We start from the raw sequence: 8614 nt of genomic DNA on the forward strand, positions 1-8614 counted from the left end.
GTATATGATCACTTTACTGGAACACTCTAGTTGTGTGTATTATGAGACATAAGATTATGAGGTGTTGTGAGACACTGTTCTTGTAAGTTGACTATTCCATATCAGTTTAATTTTATATGGAAAGGGTAGCTGGGATACTGTAGACAGCTAGCTAAAACAGATTAGTTGACTTTGTATATACATGTCATATCTTCTTACTCTTTACTGTATTGTGAGTGGTATCACTGACAGTCTTCTGATATAGCAAATTTAAGGAGGATATTATAAATTTGTGCCGGTTTCATGATCTGAATAGATATTATCCCTTATTGCAGGTTTAACCAACTGACTTGTTTTACCCACATTACCCATGCAGCTTAATTAGACTGCAGCACATGTTGCTGCAGACCTTCAGTGCTGGTCACTGTAAAGCATTAATACAATAATTAACTTGTAATATCACCTCTACTCATGCTACAGTATAGATTTGCAGTGTATATTCACAGCTACGTAGCACGGTGAATGCCATTTTATCAAAGTATACCGGCCTAGAAGTAGCTATAGTGTACAAGAAAAGCGGTATCCTGTGTAGTCTCGGTCTGTGGGGGCGAAACTATAAGGAGTGCTCTATAGGAACGCGATATTTCACGCTGCAGTCACACAGAGGTTTATGTCTAGCACCTAAGAAGCCTGCGAGAAGTGTAATTTACCCTAGAAAGTGATATACACAAAGCGGCATTTTCACTGACACTGCTGCAAAAAGAAGTTGGTATTTAGCACTTACGAAGCCTGCGAAAAGTGTAATGTTCTATTAAGTGAGCATGTATGTAGACTCAAGCATGTAGATGTATTAAGTGTTAAATTATTTTAACATGTGGAACTATGTATGTGGTCATCATATCTGTAACTTACAGTTATGGGATAACATGAGTTTCTTTTTAAATTAAATACATGGAGTGAAGCTAGTTAGTCATGGCATAAGGCGATCATATTTTATTCCTTGTTTCCCGTCACCGCCCACATTGTGATCATTTGATCTAGATCACCTGACTGCATTATGTCATGACATAGGGAAGCACAGAATGACCAAGTGTTAAGGTATATGTATTAACTGTGCATATAAAGAGTAACTAAAGGGTTGAAGACCTTCCACTTTTGTTCAACAGGGTGCCTTTTTGCACCTATTGAAATACTCTAATAGAGCAGTCACATACTCAAACAGCAAGAGTCAACTGTATAATGATCAATAATCACCTCCTGCCCGCATCAGATTTTGTTCTACTAGATGACGGGAAACAGGTAATATAATAGTGATGGCCTAATATGGTGATACTTTTTCGATGTACAACTTATTGAATTATGCTTAGTTATGCCTGCACCATGCATATCTGATTACCAGTAGTCAGATATGCATTGCACACGTGTATGCTAGTGTGTGCATGTGCATGCAGGTTGTGGGTGTAGTGTGATAAACTTTGATGCAGACACCCAAAGATCTAGAATAAACAGAATTCTTATTGTATGTTTCTTGTTACTCAAGCTGGTTTTGTGAAGCTGATCATATAAATGTGTGAAATGCTGGCGATCACAAAATCTGGCAATGGATATGCTATCATTAGTTATATCAATAGACTCTAATAGTGCAATTATGTCATAATTATAATGATATGATGAAGCAATATTCCACCAAGCTCATATAAAAACAAGTGGCATAAAAGGTTTGGCTACACCCCATGCATCCTACAAATATTGTAGCTGTTTATAAGACTTTTGTTCATTTGAAACATAATTTCAACATCTTTTCAACATTTTTGCCCCACAGAATGGGTGACTAGGTCTAGTCTGTGGTTGAAATATTTCAAGCAAAAGCATGTTAGTGTGATAGTTATACAATCACTCAGCAGGATAGTCCTATAGTGTTTATTCAGTGAGTATAGGTGGTCACTTGTGATTCTAAAATCTTTGCATGTTAGGATGCCCCATGCATGGATATCCTCCTCAATCATTGGACAAATCTAGTAGTATTGTACTCGACCAAGCAGAAACACTTCTTTACCAACATAGACTGTTCAGTATGGGATTCCCTCACTAAGTCAAATGTTCCTCCTATGCCCACCCATACTTCTGGGAACTATGTTAACACAATTGTATCAAAAGTACAAAAATGGCAGTATAAAATGTGAGTGGCATTTGTACAAATGTGTTGGATATGCTATATAGATGTAACAACGGACTTCATGACACTTGGTAATAACTGTATACTAGATTACTACGTACACTTAGTACAGCACATTATAATACTGTTTTATGCTTACATACTCAATAAGGATACACATAATCATAGTGGATTCTAAAAAACTCTGTTCTCAACTTGAAAAGAGCAGTTCAGCTGCCAGATTTGTGTTGATTTACCTAGGTCAAGTACTCTAATAGAACATACACATCTAAACAAAATACTCTCTAATAGAACAGTCACTTCTTCTGTTTAGTGAGGATCCACTGAGTCACAGGTGATGAGTGGAAACGAAATTTGAAGGAAGAGTGCACTGTTATGGACTATATGTATGCTGAAGCTTTTTTGGATACTAAGACATGCAGTTTGAAGCTTTATAATAAGTCACCATGGCTGATCTGTGTGACCCAATGGCAAACGCAAGCAGCACCAACTCTTGGAAATTTTTACTTCAGGGACGTAGGAAGGGAGAAATTTATAGACTTCAGGGGAGTATGAAGGGGTTGAAATAAACATCTTGTAAAGATGTACCCTTCTCAGATTAATAACTGGCTCTGTTTTCAGTTATCATGCAGGCTTCATGGTAATCTCAGCCACACCCACTTATTGGGATTGCATGTTACTACTTACAAGCAAACAAAGAACAATGTTCACTTTTTATTGAAATTGTTGGTGTTTGTAGGCTCTTCAGTTCAGTCATATCATATGGGAAATCCAGTATAGCTACATATAATCATGGCGGTGGTCTGTATATGATCACTTTACTGGAACACTATAGTTGTGTATATTAAGATTATGGGGGTGTTGTGAGACGCTGTTCTTGTAAGTTGACTATTCCATATCAGTTAAATTTTATATGGAAAGGGTAGCTGGGATGCTGTAGACAGCTAGCTAAAACAGATCAGCTTTGTCTGGTGGCAGCAGCCATCACTGGAGTAATAATTGCACCATAAATTTAAGTATACGGAAACTTGATTAAGTATACGTTGCCGGTTTGAGATAAGTTTATAGGAAAAGTGTACCGTATACTTTTACATACGCCGTATACTTCCGTACACTTAAATTCATGCTACGATTATTACTCCAGTGATGTCTCATTTCATTTGGTTTGTAATTCGCGATTTAAAGGATCTGATTAAATAAACTGGTGATATTTAGAAAGTAGATGAGTTGATCTAACAAGTGAACATGTAAAACTGTTGATTGGATGTGTTATTTATAAACCGTGGATCGACTTTCCCCCCAGAATATACGTATTTATCGGAAATGACTTTGCAGAGTTGCTGCCACCATATCCAGTAGATTTAAGGTTAGACACGGAATTTTTTTTGAAGAAAGCTGATTTTGGTATCATTAGAAAGCAAATTTGTCATAGAATAACATATCCAAAATCCTCTAAAATCCACCTTGGGGAAAATGTTTTATGGCCAATTTAGTATTGAGGCATATATGACTGGATTCAGGAAAGTGGATCTTCCACACATATCCAATTTACCAACTTTGACAACTCATAACTTCAGATTGGAAAATGGTATTGACTTTAAATTTGATCAGTAGTGAGCACCAGCATCACTTATTAGTTTCAGAAATTTCAGATTGATATTCAACTTGTACACTAAGTTGTGGTTTCTTTATTAAATGCATTTGGTAGACCTATTTTTGCAAATCTGGTCATTTGTGGCTAACAAAAATACATATTATCCTTAAAATATTTTCTCATAAGAAATTCATTGCAATCAATATTAACTGTATGAAATAAGAATAAGACTGGTTATAGAAATAAAAAAGGTGCCTATCATGTAAGTTCTGAACAAATATATTTGTCACGATTATTGTAAACAGTTTCCTCAGCACTTCTGCAACACTCTCCCCTGCAACTGCCACATGCTGCAACATACTTTAATCCATGATTACACTGAGAACATAATGTTGCTACCACATGGATTTACAGTAGAAAGCTTGCATTTAGTTGTGCATCAGAGTAATTCGGATGCTGGCACACTGATTGTTCAATGTGCACTTCAATTTGCAATTGAAGGAAGTAAAGTGTGTTGTAGCTGATGACACTGATGTTCTTGTCCTCCTGCATGGTGCACCAGAACATAGCAAGTATATATTTTCTTTCAGAGGTTGGGAAACATTTGAGCATTGGAAAATCGATGACATTATTGGGCACATAGGTCCTATTGTAACGTCATAATTACATCTTCCCTTTTCGCATGCTTGTATGGAGTGGCTGTGATACAACATCTGCGACATTTGAACAGGGTAAAGTTGGCCTAATCAAGAAGAAAATGATGTACAAATGATTGCAAGAGCAACACACTTTCACAACTTGTATCTCTACAAGTTATTCGTTAGAAGGAACTTAATGACTAACTTGATCCATTACCATAATGGAGCTGGAAACTAGAAGGATCAAGGCTGTATGCAACTGATGATAACAGACATGGGACTAGCACCAAAAGTCTTAACTGGCCATCATCTCTCAGATATTGGGCAATCAATTGATGTTCGCTCTTTCCATTTGCAAGAAAACTTCCTGACTTTTGTATGCTTCCATAGATTCACTTGACTGAATATCTGCACCTGCAAATACCATAACATACCTGGAGATGCTGACAGCCCTACATACTGATGGTCCAATGCGCACTTCAATTTTGCAATTGAAGGAAGTAGAGTGAATGTTGTAGCTGATGACAACAATGAAATTCTTATGCTACTGGTACATGCTGGAAGCAGAACATGACAAGTACGTATCTCTGAAGTTGTAAAACATTTGAAGATTTGGAAAAATGATGACGTTATTGGGCACATATGTAGGTTCTCTTTTCACATGCCTGGGGTGGCTGTGATACAATGTCCGCAACATTTGAATAGGTAAAGTCGGCCTAATCAGCAATCAAATGATGTGCAAATGATTGAAAAGTTAATGATGGATTGTATAATGCAACAATTGCATACATTGAAAAATGTTGGAGTTTGATGGGAATCAGTCCGAGTCATTGAGGAGTCTCAGGTATACAAAACGAAATGATGGCATCAGAAAGTTATTACACATGTGAGCTGTGAAAGTGTGCTAACCCTTGCAGTTGGATGGAGTTTTCAGGATCAATGGTTTTAGCTGATGCAAGAAGTTATTCATTGGAGGGAACTTAATATGGGGCTGGAAACTAGAAGGATTAAGGCTGTAACCGATGATGATAGACATGGGACCAGTCCCATAGATCATATATATTAATTTTGTACAATATAAATTCCAGCTTTCCACTGCAAATCCATGTGGTAGCAATATTATGCTCCTGTTGCAAACATGGATTATTAGTGTTACAAAATGTGGAGGAGAGAGAGTTGCAGAAGTGCTAAGGAAACTGTTTCTTATGAAAAAATAATTTAAGGATGAATAACACAATTTTGTTGGTCACAAATTACCAGATTGCAAAAATGGGTTTGCAAATGCATCCGATTGAGAAACCACAACTTAGTGTTCAAGTTGAATATCAATCTGAAATTTTCTCCACCTACGTAGTGATGCTGGTGCTCGCTACTGATGAAATTTCAAGTCAATACCATTTTCCAATCTGAAGTTATGAGTTGTCAAAGTTGGTAAATTGGATATGTGTGGAAGATCCACTTTCCTGAATCCAGTCACATATGCTTCAATACTAAATTGGCCATAAAAAAGTTTTCCCAAGGTGGGTTTTAGAGGATTTTGGATGTGTTATTCTATGAAAAATTTGCTTTCTAATGATACCAAAATCAGCTTTCTTCGAATTTTTTCCGGGTTCACCCCTTTTTTTCAGTTATATCTACCGGACTACCAGACAAAGAAGCCGAGAAAGTTGCTTAAAGTTATTATTATTATTTGGGGGAAAAGGGCAGACAGCAAAGCTGATTAAGCTCAAACAATCACAGATTATAAGTGCTGTTCAATCAAGTTTGAAAATGTAGCTAGAGTGTTAAGTTCCACAGCCTTGAACTATCTAAGTTGTTCAAAAATTCCTGTTGTAGCTGAGTAATCCCGTGCGATTTTGGAGCCCGTCCAATGTTAGGTGAGTTACTCTATCATAGGGAGCATATCTAACTTAAGCAAGTCCGGTACCTGTCAAGAAAAGCGGTATATATCCTGTGTAGTCTCGGTCTGTGGGGGGCGAGACTATATACTCTACGGGAACGCGATATTCCAATATTCCACGCTGCAGTCACACAGATGTTGATGTCTAGCACATAAGAAGCCTGCTAGAAGTGTTATATACACAAAGCGGAATTTTCACACTGCTGCAAAAAGAAGTCGGTGCCCATTTAGCACTTAACTACGAAGCCTTCGAAAAGTGTAACGGGGGCTTTTAGACAAAGACAGTTAGTCTAGCACCTGTAAGCCGTAAAAGAGGTGACACCGGCGTACAGAAACGGGCGGAATTTAGCACTGTGACAGAGATGTTTAGCGCCTAAGTGCTAGCTATCACCTCGTCCATGGGTAACCATTTACTTATCAGTTCTGCATTATACCATACGCATATTTAATAGTCGTGTGTGTACATGTGTGTTTCGAGCTGTCACTCCAACTACTGATACTATAAATATACCTTAGCTACTATTAAAGAGCACTAGACGATCTTACTTGTTAAGATTGTCAAAGTTGCATCCAGTTGAAGAATGATCTAGAAGATTTATTAAAACCCACAAGTAAAATTAATAATTGTAGTAGTTAATAGTAGATATCCAAAAGTTTACAGAAATAACCTGAGAAAAACGTACAACTAACGTGAAATGTGGTCAAAATTCTATTCCACAATGAAAATCTGCAGGTACCACTATAAAAGTGAAGGAAAGACCAGGTTTTTTTTATCGTTTCTCGGCCTATCGGCTAAGATCAAGTAGAAATAACTGTTCTTGTCAGTGTAATATCTGACACATAGGCTATTAGCCTATTTGATATTACTCTAATTTGTGGAACTCGGAGAGGAGTTTGAAGCTTGCTTCACCCTCTCCACGAGTTACCCAGGTATTGCAGTACCTCCTGGGTGGCTCACTCCCTCTGGGGAACATTGATGAACAAAACAATATTATTGTCATGATAGAACTGTGTAAGTACCAGCTAGGTACACCCACTTATGCATGTGCTCGGTACATATCACTGTGAAACTAGAGTAAACGTGTATACAACCTACAAAATGAAAAGATGTACAGTCTAATAATACGTCTAAATACCACACACCCTTACTCAGTCTCCCAAAATGTTACACCACATATCAACGTAACATTCACGCAGTGCAGCATCCTCGGCAGCATCAATCAGTATACTAAAAGCATGAAGTGTTGCGTACGTCTGTCAGCCACGAGTCAGATGAGTCAAAAGATTGTACTGTACTAGCTAATGCCAATCACGGACATCCTCTGTCGCTCCTTCAAGAATTTAAACTGTTGCATGGGCCGGTATTCAACTTAAACTGTAGGGCGTATAGTCTTCGTCATTCGTGTTAAGCGCCGGAGTCAGCAAAAACGTGACCTTTCACGAAGTGTTACCGCTTTGATCACATTAGCACCATAGTACACTGTGTTTTTTTGTGAGCGCTCACAAAAACACAGCGTCATTGCTCGTCAAGGCGGTTGTAGGGTTTCATAATTGTTTCAGTTGCTTATCAGCAGAATTATATTGTCCTCCGTAGCTAGCTAGCGTATTTTCTGCAGCCTCATCTGCAGCTGAACATGGTGAATTAGAAAAATAGCCTCCTTTCAGTTGTGATGGGTAACTGGGAAGATTAACCAATTGTAAGTATTTTCTCATAGACAGGCTACCTCCCCACCCACCCTGGATATGTGGTGATGCCGGTCGTAAGCTGTGATGGTGATAATGGATCCTTAACTATGTTCTCAGGCAACTGGACAGAAGGGGAGCTTTTCAAAATGCATACATTACATTTGTTTTTTTTCTTGTGTTGTGTGTATAGTGAGGGCGGCGTGTAGCTACTTGATCCTAGTAGGCAAACAAAACAAAAAAAAGAGGGAAGTCTGTTGGGTTTTCTTCCCAGATCAGCAGATCTAAAATAGTGTATACTGTGCAGCCCCTATTCTCTGCATAGCTTTTTTGGGGTGTAGGGTTCATGGATGGGCATTGTAACGAGTAGTATTAGAATATCGTATGTGTACTAGTGGTTGTATTAATGAGTACGGGCAGCTGCCCTGTGCAACTACAGACCTATAAAGGATAGTATAATATGGTAGTTCATTTATTGTAAGAAACCGAAAGCATAGAAATTTTAGTGGGATGCAAATTTAGCAGATGTCTTATCCATGAAATTAAATATTTTACAGCCGATTAAGTAGATCAGTGTCTCAACCACAAAATTTGTTCCATAATTTTGGCATTCCACGATGATTTATTACCCTAGGCTATGGTAC

At 37.9% G+C, this 8614-nt stretch overlaps 1 non-coding gene across 1 annotated transcript; it reads left to right on the forward strand.

The window, feature by feature from the left end:
• The first annotated feature begins 7059 nt into the window (after positions 1 to 7059).
• Positions 7060 to 7250, forward strand: LOC136265283 (U2 spliceosomal RNA). The gene has a single exon (XR_010705477.1). It is a non-coding gene; the product is annotated as a U2 spliceosomal RNA (small nuclear RNA).
• Positions 7251 to 8614: the final 1364 nt, after the last annotated feature.

Source organism: Dysidea avara, chromosome 8 (assembly GCF_963678975.1).
Source record: "Dysidea avara chromosome 8, odDysAvar1.4, whole genome shotgun sequence".
Classification (NCBI taxonomy): Eukaryota; Metazoa; Porifera; class Demospongiae; order Dictyoceratida; family Dysideidae; genus Dysidea; species Dysidea avara.